This window comes from Mustelus asterias, chromosome 31 (assembly GCF_964213995.1).
Source record: "Mustelus asterias chromosome 31, sMusAst1.hap1.1, whole genome shotgun sequence".
In the NCBI taxonomy this organism is placed as follows: domain Eukaryota; kingdom Metazoa; phylum Chordata; class Chondrichthyes; order Carcharhiniformes; family Triakidae; genus Mustelus; species Mustelus asterias.
In genome coordinates this window covers 504674-518893 of record NC_135831.1, presented here as the reverse complement: position 1 = coordinate 518893, position 14220 = coordinate 504674, and the positions used below count along the sequence as shown (strand labels likewise).

Below are 14220 nucleotides of genomic sequence, written 5' to 3'. Positions count from 1 at the left end.
GGTGGAGGCAAACTCAATAGGGTCTTTTAAGAGTCTCCTGGATGAGTACATGAGACTTAATAGGATGGAGGGTTATAGGTAGGCCTAAAAGGTAGGGATATGTTCGGCACAACTTGTGGGGCCGAAGGGCCTGTTTTGTGCTGTAGTTTTCTATGTTTCTAAACGCTTTACTGAAATCCATATACACCACATCAACTGCTTTACCCTCATCCACCTCTTTGGCCACCTTCTCAAAGAACTCAATAAGGTTTGTGAGGCACGACCTACCCTTCACAAAACCGTGTTGACTATCCCTAATCAAATTATTCCTTTCGAGATGATTATAAATCCTATCTCTTATAATCCTTTCCAAAACTTTGCCCACAACAGAAGTAAGGCTTACTGGTCTATAATTACCAGGGTTGTCTCCACTTCCCTTCTTGAACAAGGGGACAACATTTGCTATCCTCCCGTCTTCTGGCACTATTCCTGTAGACAATGATGACATAAAGATCAAAGCCAAAGGCTCTGCAATCTCCTCTCTAGCCTCCCAGAGAATCCTGGGATAAATCCCATCCGGCCCAGGGGACTTATCTATTTTCACACTTTCCAGAATTGCTAACACCTCCTCCTTATTAACCTCAATCCCGTCTAGTCCAATAGCCTGTATCTCAGTATTCTCCTCGACAACATTGTCTTTTTCCTGCGTGAATACTGACGAAAAATATTCATTTAGCGCCTCTCCTATCTCTTCAGGCTCCACCACAACTTCCCATTACTGTCCTTGCCTGGCCCTAATCTTACCCTAGTCATTCTTTTATTCCTGACATACCTATAGAAAGCTTTAGGGTTTTAAGACCATAAGACCATAAGACATAGGAGCGGAAGTAAGGCCATTCGGCCCATCGAGTCCACTCCACCATTCAATCATGGTTGATTTTCCTTGATCCTATCTGCCAAAGACTTCTCATGTCCCCTCCTGGCTCTTCTTAACTCTCTCTTTAGGTCCTTCCTGGCTAACTTGTAACTCTCAAGTGCCCTAACTGAGCCTTCACATCTCATCTTAACATAAGTCTCCTTCTTCCTCTTCACAAGAGATTCAACTTCTTTAGTAAACCACAGTTCCCTCACTCGACCATTTCCTCCCTGCCTGACAAGTACATACTTATCAAGGACACCCAGTAGCTGTTCCTTGAACAAGCTCCACATTTCAATTGTGCCCATCCCCTGCAGTTTCCTTCCCCAACCTATGCATCCTAAATCTCTCCTAATCGCACCATAATTTCCTTTCCCCCAGCTATAACTCTTGCCCTTCGGTATATACCTATTCCTTTCCATCGCTAAAGTAAACGTAATCGAATTGTGGTCACTATCACCAAAGTGCTCCCCTACCTCCAAATCTAACACCTGGTCTGGTTCATTACCCAGTACCAAATCCAATGTGGCCTCGCCTCTTGTTGGCCTATCTACATACTGTGTCAGGAAACCCTCCTGCACACATTGGACAAAAACTGACCCCTCTAAAGTACTCGAACTATAGCTTTTCCAGTCAATATTTGCAAAATTAAAGTCCCCCATTACAACTACCCTGTTACTTTCGCTCCTATCCAGAATCATCTTTGCAATCCGTTCCTCTACATCTCTGGAACTTTTCGGAGGCCTATAGAAAACTTCCAACAGGGTGACCTCTCCTTTCCTGTTTCTAACCTCAGCCCATACTACCTCAGTAGACGAGTCCTCATCAAACGTCCTTTCTGCCACCGTAATACTGTCCTTAACTAACAATGCCACACCTCCCCCTCTTTTACCACCTTCCCTGCTCTTACTGGAACATCTAAACCCCGGAACCTGCAACAACCATTCCTGTCCCTGCTCTATCCATGTCTCCGAGATGGCCACAACTTCGAAGTCCCAGGTACCAACCCATGCTGCAAGTTCACCCACCTTATTCCGGATGCTCCTGGCATTGAAGTATACACACTTCAAACCACCTTCCTGCCTGCCAGTACACTCCTGCGACTCTGAAACCTTATCCATACTCTCAATCTCCTGGACACTGGAGCTACAATTCAGGTACCCACCCCCCTGCTGAATTAGTTTAAACCCTCCCGAAGAGCATTAACAAATTTCCCCCCTAGGATATTGGTACTCCTCTGGTTCAGGTGTAGACCATCCTGTTTGTAGAGGTCCCATCTACCCCAGAATGAGCCCCAATTGTCCAGGTATCTGAAACCCTCCCTCCTGCACCATCCCTGTAGCCACGTGTTCAATTGCTCTCTCTCCCTATTCCTCTCCTCACTATCACGTGGCACGGGTAACAAACCAGAGATAGCAACTCTGTTTGTTCTAGCCCTAAGCTTCCACCCTAACTCCCTGAATTTCTGCCTTACATCCCCATCCCTTTTCCTACCTATATCTTGGGTGCCTATGTGAACCACGACTTGGGGCTGGTCCCCCTCCCCCTTAAGGTCCCGAAAACACGATCCAAGACATCACGGATCCCGGCACCTGGGAGGCAACACACCAACCGCGAGTCTCTCTCGTTCCCACTGAATCTCCTATCTGTCCCCCTAACTATGGAGTCCCCAATAACTAATGCTCTACTCCTCTCCCCCCTTCCCTTCTCAGCAGCAAGGACAGACTCTGTGCCAGTGACCTGTACCCTATGGCTTACCCCTGTTAAGTTGTCCCCCCCCAACAGTATTCAAAACGGAATACTTGTTATACAGAGGAACAGGGGATCCAGGGGATCGCTGCTCTGACTGCTTCTTACCCCTTCTCGCCGTCACCCACGTATCATCATTTCTAGGAGTAGCTACCTCCCTGTAGCTTCTATCTATAGCTGCCTCTACCTCCCGAATGATCCTGAGTTCATCCAGTTCCAGCTCCAGATCCCTAACACGGTCTTCAAGGAGCTGGAATTGGGTGCACTTCCTGCAGGTGTACTCAGCCGGGACACTGGTGTCCCTCACCTCAAACATCCCACAGGAGGAACATTGCACTGCCTGCACTGACATCCCTGCTACTTCCCTGACTCAGAAACGAAAGAGAGAGAAAAAGCTTACCTGCTCTCACTCCGAGTCTTTTTTTTAGGTTAGAGGAGGGGGGAGGGTGGGGGACTCTACAGGTGTAGAGTCTCGGGTTACCTCCCCGTTCAAATTTATTGGGCAAAAAAAAAACCTTCCCAGGCCTCCCCGCGGCCTACTTCCGGTTTCCTGTTTAACTGAAAAAAAAACTCAGCTAAAAAGTAAGGTTAGAACATAGAACATAGAACATAGAACATTACAGCGCAGAACAGGCCCTTCGGCCCACGATGTTGCACCGACCAGTTAAAAAAAAAAACTGTGACCCTCCAACCTAAACCAATTTCTTTTCGTCCATGAACCTATCTACGGACCTCTTAAACGCCCCCAAACTAGGCGCATTTACTACTGATGCTGGCAGGGCATTCCAATCCCTCACCACCCTCTGGGTAAAGAACCTACCCCTGACATCGGTTCTATAACTACCCCCCCTCAATTTAAAGCCATGCCCCCTCGTGCTGGATTTCTCCATCAGAGGAAAAAGGCTATCACTATCCACCCTATCTAAACCTCTAATCATCTTATATGTTTCAATAAGATCCCCTCTTAGCCGCCGCCTTTCCAGCGAAAACAATCCCAAATCCCTCAGCCTCTCCTCATAGGATCTCCCCTCCATACCAGGCAACATCCTGGTAAACCTCCTCTGCACCCTCTCCAAAGCCTCCACATCCTTCCTGGAATGTGGGGACCAGAACTGCACACAGTACTCCAAGTGCGGCCGCACCAGAGTTGTGTACAGTTGCAACATAACGCTACGACTCCTAAATTCAATCCCCCTACCAATAAACGCCAAGACACCATATGCCTTCTTAACAACCTTATCTACTTGATTCCCAACTTTCAGGGATCTATGCACACATACACCTAGATCCCTCTGCTCCTCCACACTATTCAAAGTCCTCCCGTTAGCCCTATACTCAACACATCTGTTATTCCTACCAAAGTGAATTACCTCACACTTCTCCGCATTAAACTCCATCCGCCACCTCTCGGCCCAACTTTGCAACCTGTCTAAGTCTTCCTGCAAACTACGACACCCTTCCTCACTGTCTACCACACCACCGACTTTGGTGTCATCAGCAAATTTGCTAATCCACCCAACTATACCCTCATCCAGATCATTAATAAATATTACAAACAGCAGTGGCCCCAAAACAGATCCCTGAGGTACACCACTTGTAACCGCACTCCATGATGAATATTTACTATCAACCACCACCCTCTGTTTCCTATCCGCTAGCCAATTCCTGATCCAATTTCCTAGATCACCCCCAATCCCATACATCACTCTTACCCTCAGCCACTACTGACACGAATCGCTCCCTCTTTACTTTGCTCCGGTGGAACAATGAGCTTCCAATTAACATTGGAATGAAGGTACTGCGAAATTCCTCTAGTCGCCACACTTCAGCGCCTGTTCAGGTCAATGCACCTAACCAGCACGTCTTTCAGACTGTGGGAGGAAATCGGAGCACCCGGGGGAAATCCATGCAGACACAGGGAGAACGTGCAAACTCCACACAGACAGTGACCCAAGCCGGGAATCGAACCCGGGTCCCTGGTGCTGTGAAGCAGCAGTACTAACCATTGTGCCAGTTGGTTTCCTCTGGGTGCTCCAGTTTCCTCCCACAGTCCAAACATGTGCGGGTTAGGTGCATTGGCCATGCTAAATTACTCTTAGTGTCCTGGGATGCATAGATTAGAGCGATTAGTAGGTTAAATATGTGTGGTTACGGGGATAGGACCTGCGTGGGATTGTTGTTGGTGCAGACTTGATGGGCCGAATGGCCTCCTTCTGCACTGTACAGATTCTATGATTCTCTGAACAGGCAATTTTCCCTCCCACAGTAAAGTACTTCAGATCACTCATCTGTTTGATAACTCCTAGCCAGACAATAGTATTCAGTTTTTCAATGTTGTTGTGAAACACAGCCAATTTCAGGGTCTGGAATAAATTGATTCTCATTTATCTGGTATAGGACTTTGCTCATAACACTTGGGACTCAATACTACATCATTGGGGGACACTGTTTTCTTAAAATTATATGTTGAATTAAAATGTAGCAGCATTTTCCACTGTTAATATTTTTATTTACTTCCAAAAAAGTGAGACTGATAACTAAACGAAACATTAACAGGAAAATTAACCATTTATCTGTTTAACTAATTGGACTGAAATATTAAAAAATAAACCACACACTAAAAGAAAAGTGAGTGTATATCAAACAGTCACACAGAAAGAGAGAGCGAAATAAGAGGAAAGAAATGTCAAAGTAAATAAAAAACTTTTTAAAAAATCTTCAAGTAAAAGCTGAAAGAATAAAACTCCACATTTTTTTAAGTTAATTTTAGTGTCAAAGGGGTTCACACTCAGTAAATAATACTTATAATGTAATTAAAATGATGCTTAGACTGGAATGGACAGGGAGTAACTTATTGTGGAACCTTCAGCTTGCTATTACCACACCATTTTCTTATTTGATTTGTGGCATATGGGAATTATTCATTCATTCATTGTCCATTGCTGATTGTCCTTTAGAAGGTGGTGGTGGACAGCTTTCTTGAACCATTGCAGTTTATGTAGTTAAGGTGCTCCAGCAATGCTGTTAGGTCAGGGCTTCCAGGAATTTGATCCAACAATGACTTATTTCAAAGAACAAAGAACAGTACAGCACAGGAACAGGCCCTTCGGCCCTCCAAGTCTGTGCCGACACACATGCCTCTCTAATCTAATATTTTCTTGCTTCTACGTGGTCCATATCCCTCTATTCGCTGCCTATTCATGTATCTATCCAGATGCCTCTTGAACGTTGTTAAAGAATCTACTTCCACCACCTCCTCCGGCAGAGATAGGATGTATGCGCATTTAGAAAGGAATAAACTCATTAACGATAGTCAGCATGGTTTTGTGAGAGGGAGGTCATGCCTCACTAACCTGGTGGAGTTTTTTGAAGAAGTGACCAGAATGGTTGACGAGGGAAGGGCCGTGGATGTCGTCTATATGGACTTTAGTAAAACGTTTGACAAAGTCCCTCATGGTAGGCTGGTGAAAAAGGTTGGATCTCATGGGATAAAGGGGGAGGTGGCTAGATGGGTGGAGAACTGGCTTGGTCACAGAAGACAGAGGGTGGTAGTGGAAGGGTGTTTTTCCGGCTGGAGCCCTGTGACTAGTGGTGTTCCGCAGGGCTCTGTATTGGGACCTCTGCTGTTTGTGATTTATATAAACGATCTGGAAGAAGGTGTAACTGGGGTGATCAGTAAGTTTGCGGACGACACAAAATTGGCAGGACTTGCAGATAGTGAGGAGCATTGTCAGAAGCTACAGAAGGATATAGATAGGCAGGAAATTTGGGCAAAGAAATGGCAGATGGAGTTCAATCCTGATAAATGCGAAGTGATGCATTTTGGTAGAACTAATGTAGGGAGGAGCTATACGATAAATGGCAGAACCATAAAGGGGGTAGATACGCAGAGGGACCTGGGTGTACAAGTCCACAGATCCTTGAAGGTGATGTCACAGGTGGAGAAGGTGGTGAAGAAGGCATATGGCATGCTTGCCTTTATAGGACGGGGCATAGAGTATAAAAGTTGGGGTCTGATGTTGCAGTTGTATAGAACGTTGGTTCGGCCGCATTTAGAATACTGCGTCCAGTTCTGGTCGCCACACTACCAGAAGGACGTGGAGGCTTTGGAGAGAGTACAGAGGAGGTTTACCAGGATGTTGCCTGGTATGGAGGGGCTTAGTTATGAGGAGAGATTGGGTAAACTGGGGTTGTTCTCCCTGGAAAGACGGAGGATGAGGGGAGACTTAGTAGAGGTGTATAAAATTATGAAAGGCATAGATAGGTGAACGGTGGGAAGCTTTTCCCCAGGTCGGTGGTGACGTTCACGAGGGGTCATAGGTTCAAGGTGACGGGAGGGGGAGGTTTAACACGGATATCAGAAGGACATATTTTACACAGAGGGTGGTGGGGGCCTGGAATGCGCTGCCAGGCAAGGTGGTGGAGGCGGACACACTGGGAACGCTTAAGACTTATCTAGATAGCCATATGAACGGAGTGGGAATGGAGGGATACAAAAGAATGGTCTAGTTTGGACCAGGGAGCGACGCGGGCTTGGAGGGGCCGAAGGGCCTGTTTCCTGTGCTGTATTGTTCTTTGTTCTTTGTTCACGTTTCAGCCATTCACCACCCTCTGTGTGAAAAACTTTCCCCCTCTCATTTTCAACCTATGCCCCTGAGTAATTGACCCTTTGACCCTGGGAAAAAGACTCTGACTATCCAATCTATCCAAGCCTGTCATAATCTTGTAAACCTCTATCAGGTCCCCCCTCATCCTCCGACGCTCCAATGAAAACAATCCAAGTTTGTTCAACCTTTCTTCATAGTCCATATCCTCCAAACCAGGCAACATCCTGGTAATTCCTGGGGCAGCACAGTGGTTCGCACTGCTGCCTCACAGCGCCAGGGACCCGGGTTCGATTCCCAGCTTGGGTCACTGTCTGTGCGGAGTCTGCACGTTCTCCCCATGTCTGCGTGGGTTTCCTCCGGGTGCTCCGGTTTCCCCCACAGTCCAAAGATGTGCGACTCAAGTTGATTGGCCGTGCTAAATTGCCTCTTAGTGTGAGGGGAACTAGCTAGGGTAAATATGGGGTTTTGGGGATAGGGTTTGGGTGGGATTGTGGTCGGTACAGACTCGATGGGCTGAATGACCTCCTTCTGCACTGTAGGATTCTATGATTCTATGAAATCTCTTCTGCACCCTTTCCAATGCATCAACATCCTTCCGGTAGTGTGGCGATCAGAAATGTACACAATACTCCAAATGCGGCCTAACCAAAGTCTCCTGCAGCTGCAACATGATTTTCCCATTCCTATACTCGACGCCCTGACCGATGATGGCCAACATGCCATACGCCTTCTTGACCACCTTGTCCACCTGAGTTGCCACCTTCAGGGAACTGTGAATCTGCATGCCTAGATCCCTCCGTATGTTAATTTTTCTAAGGGCTCTACCATTTACTGTATACTTTCCTTCTGCAGTAGACCTTCTAAATTGCAACACCTCACATTTGTCCGGGTTAAATTCCATCTGCCATCTTTCGGCCCAGGTCTCCAGCTGATTTATATTCTGCTGTATCCTCTGACAATCCTCCTCACTATCCGCTACTCCCCCAATTTTTGTATCATCTTCAAATTTACTAATCAGACCACATACATTTTCCTCCAAATCATTTATATATATTACAAGCAACAGAGGCCCCAGCACTGATCCTTGTGGAACTCCGCTTGTCACAGACCTCCGGTTAGAAAAGTACCCTTCCACTGCTACTCTCTGCTTTCTATGCCCAAGCCAGTTTCGTGTCCAGCTTACCAGCTCACCTTAGATCCCATATGACTTCACCTTCTGTATCAGCCTGCCATGAGAAACCTTATCGAAGGTTTTACTAAAGTCCATGTGTACAACATCCACTGCCCTGCCCTGCCCTGATCAATTTTTTTGTTACTTCCTCAAAGAACTCAATCAAGTTTGTGAGACACGATCTCCCCTTCACAAACCCATGCTGCCTATCACTAATAAGCCTTGGTGAGTTGCTGCAGTGCGTGTTGTAAATGGTACACATAGCTGCCCCTGTGTGTCAGCGGTGGAGGGAGTGCATTTTCAATCTGGCAGATGGAGTTGTAGTTAAACAAGTTGCTTCATCCTGGTACTACTGAGTTTCCTGGATGTTTCTGGAACTGCATTCTTCCAGATTTGTGATCTGTAGATGTTGGAAAGGCTTTGGGAATTCCGAAAGCAATTCATTTGCTGCAGAATTTCCAGCCTCTGATCAGCTAAATACTGTCGCTATCATTCAATGTATCTCAGTTTGATTAATTACCCATATCCCCCTTGGTGAATAACTCGCATTTATTTAGAAATAATGGCACTTGTCTTTAGCTTAGATTTTATTTTGACAACAAGTTACGGTCCAGCGTTTCTTTGATTTTAGGATATAAGTGCATTTGTGAGGTTTGGTTATTTCCCTTTGCTTGAAGGCGGTGGACCTTCTTAAGTTTCTGAAATCGTTGCGAAGATTGTGTTCCTGTTCTGCCACAAGTTACAGTAAAGGTAAGTGGACATTGACAAGAGCACCAATCAAAAAATTACACTTTCTCGGAGTTGAGCTTATGTTGCTACACTGGTGGAGTGTAATAATTGAAATATTCGAGAGCACAGAAGTGACCTACTCAAGGATAACACACTCAGCCCTGCTCTTAGATTCCATTTCATAACACAGAAAGAGGCCCTTCAGCCCATCATGTTTGCACTGGCCATCAAGCACTTATCTATTCTAATCCCATTTCCCAGCATTTGGTTCATAGCCTTGTACATTTTATTATTTCTACCACCCTTTCAGGCAGTGTGTTCCAGATTCTTACCTTAAATCTATGCTCCCTGGTTATTGACCCCTCTACTGAGGGGAAGAGTTCCTTCCTATCCATGTCCCTCATGGACATCTCGATCATATTCCCCCTCCGCCTTCTCTGCTCTAAGGAAAACAACCACAGCCTCACCAGCCTCCCTTCATAGTTGAAGGGACGGCATGGTGGCACTGCTGCCTCACAGCGCCAGCGACCTGGTTCGATTCCCAGCTCGGGTCGCTGTCTGTGTGGAGTTTGCACATTCTCCCCGTGTCTGCGTGGGTTTCCTCCAGGTGCTCCAGTTTCCTCCCACAGTCTGAAAGACGTGCTGGTTAGGTGAATTGGTCATGATAAATTCTCCCTCAGTGTTACCCAAACAGGCGCCGGACTTGGCGACGAGAGGATTTTCACAGTGTGATTGCAGTGTGAATGTAAGCCTACTTGTGACTAATAAATAAACTTGATCTTGAAATGCTCCAGCCCAGGCAACATCCTGATGGATCTCCTGTTTTGAATAAGTTATGTTGGACTCAAAACGTTAACACAGTTTCACTCTCCACCGATACTGCCAGGCTTGTGTTTATTACAGAATTTTCCAAGTTGCATCAGGACTTGTAACTGTGCCTTAGATGAAAAACCCTTGCCCTAAGAGGAAGGAACACCTGGTGCTGTTTTGAGACTTTCTACAATTGCTCAGATCCAGGAGCCCGGGGGCTGCAGTGCAGAATGCAAACCGGAACAAACAGAATTTGATAAATTATTAATTTTATCATCATCTGGATTCCAATTGATGATCACATATCCTAATTGAAAGCAAAACGAGGAAAGTGGGAGGGCAGTGGTATTGTCACTGGATTGGAAATCTAGAGACCCAGGTTCAATTCTCACCATGGCAGATGGATTGAATTTAAAAATCTGGAATTAAAAGTCTTTGAAATATTGTGGATTGCTGGAAAAACCTATCTGGATTATTAATGTCCTTGGTTGGACCTGGATGTGACTCCAGACCCACAGCAATGTGGTTGACTCTGAAATGGCCTAGCGAGCCACTCAGTTCAAGGGATAATGCTGTATAATCTATTTTATAAAGATCCATGTTAATGAGTATTAGGGTGAGGGACATCATTGAATACCAAAGATTCAATAATCTGCTGGCATCTTGTGATCATTTTAAACAAACAGCCCACAGTTACTCCCCATAGAAACGTTTTCTATCTGGGTCTCCTAATTGGAGCAGGTGAAGGAAGTACCTTGCTCCATGGAAACAAGCTTTATGTCATTTTGTTTTATTGACATTTAAACACTCCACTTAGTCTTCATCGTTTGTTCATCCTACACACTCCTTCTGCAAGGTCAGTTCTTCGTCTCCTACTTCCCAAAACCTCTCCGATGTAAAATACACCAGCTCCCCTTTCACAAAGAACTTTGGAAATCTCGATGTGGGATTAGCCAAATACTGTTTCCTGATTTATGATCTGTTACCATCTTCCACTTCACCCTCCTGCCCTGTCTCCCTCTCCCCCACCCCCTCCTACTCCTTATCCTCCCCCCTGCTTCCTCCTCCTGCCCCCATCTTCCTCCACTCTCCACCACCTCCCTCCTCATCTTGCCCCCTCCAATTCCCAACCTCTCCCCCACCTCCTTCCTCCGTCTCCCCCCTCCACATCCCTCTTCCTTCCCTCCCCTCCCCACCCCACCCCCTTCTCCCACTCCCTCCATCCCCCTCCCACCTTCTCCCCTCATTCCCCTCATCCCCCTCCCACCTCATCCCCCTCCCTCTCCCTCCACCCTTCACCTGCCCCCTCTCCTACCCTAAATCCTCATCCTCGTTCCCTCCTCCTGCTCCCTTTCACCAGGTTAATTTTAGCTTCGTCACTTGCTCACAGTGATGAGGGTGAGGCCAGATTTAAACTGAGCAGAGATACAGAAAATATCCATGGTTTTTATATTAGAATTTTATTTTAACTCAAGTGAATAGTTAAGGCTCAAAGAACCAGAACAAGAACCTGGGAATGGGGAGGTTAATGAGGATAGTTTAGGTTTAGAGAGAGACAAGCGGGACAGTGACTGGAAGTGAGGCACCTGTCAATGTTTGGCCAGCCTTACCTGTGCCAATAAGTCTGTGCCACCACCAACACGCAGCCAAGCAATAGCAAAAAGGACAGTATCCTCACGATTAAAAGTTAGTCCTCACCATTAAAACAAGCGAAGGCAGATTTCCTGTCGAATTGGGCTTCTGTCTTGGGGGCACCTGTTGCAGCTCTTGTCAATAATTAACACCAGTTCTATACAGTGAAACGGGGTCGAAACCATAGCAACACGAACTGGACTTTCTTGGCAGGGAGAAATCACAAGATCTTTAATTGGCTGCTTAGGTCTGTGGGAACTCAATAGCATCTGTTGAAGCAGCATTTAAAAGGGCAATGTCTCTCACAGAGTGGGTCCAGTGGGTGACATGCCTCCACACTCTGTTCCAAACTCATACCTTTCCAAGCTGCTAAAAGATAGCTGAGGGTGGGACGTATTAATAATGAGGCGAAGCTACAGAAATTGGGGCTGTTAGAACATCAGGTAAAGTTGTTCTCGTCCCAGATAACCACAGGTTGCTGTCCCCTTTGAGGGGGGAGGGAGTGGTGGTGACTGGTGCTGATTTAACCTGAGGGTCAGCACACCTCAGGCAAGGGGCTGGGTTGAGAAGGTGGGGCCTTCATGAATAACATCAACAGCAAAGTGTTGAACAGTGTAAATACTGAGAAACTTACCGCTGGCCAAGGATTGGTAAATTCATTGTGATTTCTTCTCGGCCTTTTGGCTAAGATCAAGTGTAGTATGGTCGGCAGCCCATGGTCGGCCGCACTTGGTTGAGGTCATTAGGTTACACTGAAGCTTCATATGTTTCATATGAAGCAATTTTTAAAAGCGGCATCTCGGCCTTTTGGCTAAGATGCAAATGAGCTCAAGTCTTGGAGGAGGAACCTCCCCCTTCTCCAATCAGCTTGGCTCATGTAGATCAGGCCCAGGACAGGGTGATTTGGTCGCTCGCCCTGTCTTGTCAGCCTGGATCTGAAATGTCTCAACTTGTTGAGACTCTGAATTGGATTTGATTTGATTGAATTGGAAAAGTATTTTTAAAATTTTTAAAAATTCATTGTGATTTCTTCACCGTTCTCTTGACTGAACTTATTATATCCAGGTAGCGTTGCCCCGCCTGCTCGTTTAAAATATTTATCTTAATAAGTAATACTATAAGCAAGAACTTTACTGCATTACAGAGATCTAACTTTAATCATGTATATTTACAAAACTATTTGCATACATTGAGTCCCACCCTGAGTCCATACATCAAACTCCTGTCAAAAGCTCTTATCAAAAAGGGTACAAAGGAGTTCAGAAACTGCTTTGTTCTGCATCTTAGGGATTGTAGCTTTTTCCCTGAACAAACCAGTAATAATCATAGAGTCATAGAGTGCAGAAGAGGGCGTTCGGTCCATCGAGTCTGCACCGATACGCGAGAAACATCTGAACTCCCACCTAATCCCACCTGCCAGCACTTGGCCCATAGCCCTGAATGTTATGATGTGCCAAGTGCTCATCCAGGTACTTTTTAAAGGGTGCAACCCGCTTCTACCACCCTCCTAGGCAGCGCATTCCAGACCCTCACCACCCTCTGGGTGAAAAGGTTTTTCTCACATCCCCCCTAAACCTCCTGCCCCTCGCCTTGAACCTATGTCCCCTTGTGACTGACCCTTCAACTAAGGGGAATAGCTTCTCCTTATTCACTCTGTCCATGCCCCCAATAATCTTGTACACCTCGATCAGGTTGCCCCTTAGTCTTCCCTGCTCTCCTTACCAAAGTTCTATACAACTCCAACACAACTTCCCTGCTTTTATAATCTATGCCTCGATTGATAAAGGCATGTGTTCCATATGCCTTTTTCACCAGCCTTCACCCACATGCACTTCTGCCTTCAGTGATCTGTGGACAAACACATGAAGGTCCCTTTGTTCCACAGAACTTCCTAGTGTCTTACCATTCATTGAGTACTTCCTTGTCAAATTACTCCTTCCAAAGTGCAACACCTCACATTTTTCAGGGTTAAATTCCACCAGCCACTTATCTGCCCATTTGACCATTCCGTATATACCTTCCTGTAGTCGAAGACACTCCGCCTCACTATTAACTCCCGGCCAATCTTTGTTTCATCTGCAAACTTACTAATCCTACCCCCGGATAGTCATCAATGTCATTTATATAAATGACGAACAATAGGGGGCCCAACACAGATCCCTGCGGTACGCCACTAGTCACTGGCTTCAAGTCACTAAAGCAGCCATCTGTCACCACCCTCTGTCTCCTACCGCTAAGCCAATTATGAATTCACCTTGTCAGATCACCCTGTATCCCATGTGCATTTGCCTTCTCAATAAGTCTCCCATGTGGGACTTTGTCAAAGGCTTTGCTGAAATCCATGTAAACTACATCAAAGAACAAAGAACAAAGAAAATTACAGCACAGGAACAGGCCCTTCGGCCCTCCAAGCCTGCACCGACCATGCTGCCTGACTTAACTAAAACCCCCTACGCTTCCGGGGACCATATCCCTCTATTCCCATCTCATTCATGTACTTGTCAAGATGCCCCTTAAAAGTCACTACCGTATCCGCTTCCACTACCTCCCCCGGCAGCGAGTTCCAGGCACCCACCACCCTCTGTGTAAAAAATCTGCCTCGTACATTTTCTTTAAACCTTGCCCCT

The 14220-nt window shown here is 46.1% G+C and overlaps 1 protein-coding gene across 1 annotated transcript in view; it reads right to left on the bottom strand.

The window, feature by feature from the left end:
• LOC144481749 (uncharacterized) overlaps positions 1-11629 on the bottom strand; it is a 38083-nt gene extending 26454 nt beyond the window's left edge. The window contains exon 1 of the mRNA XM_078200898.1: positions 11572-11629. The gene's annotated coding sequence lies outside the window, so the exon portion shown is untranslated. The remainder of the gene's footprint in view (positions 1-11571) is intronic.
• Positions 11630-14220: the final 2591 nt, after the last annotated feature.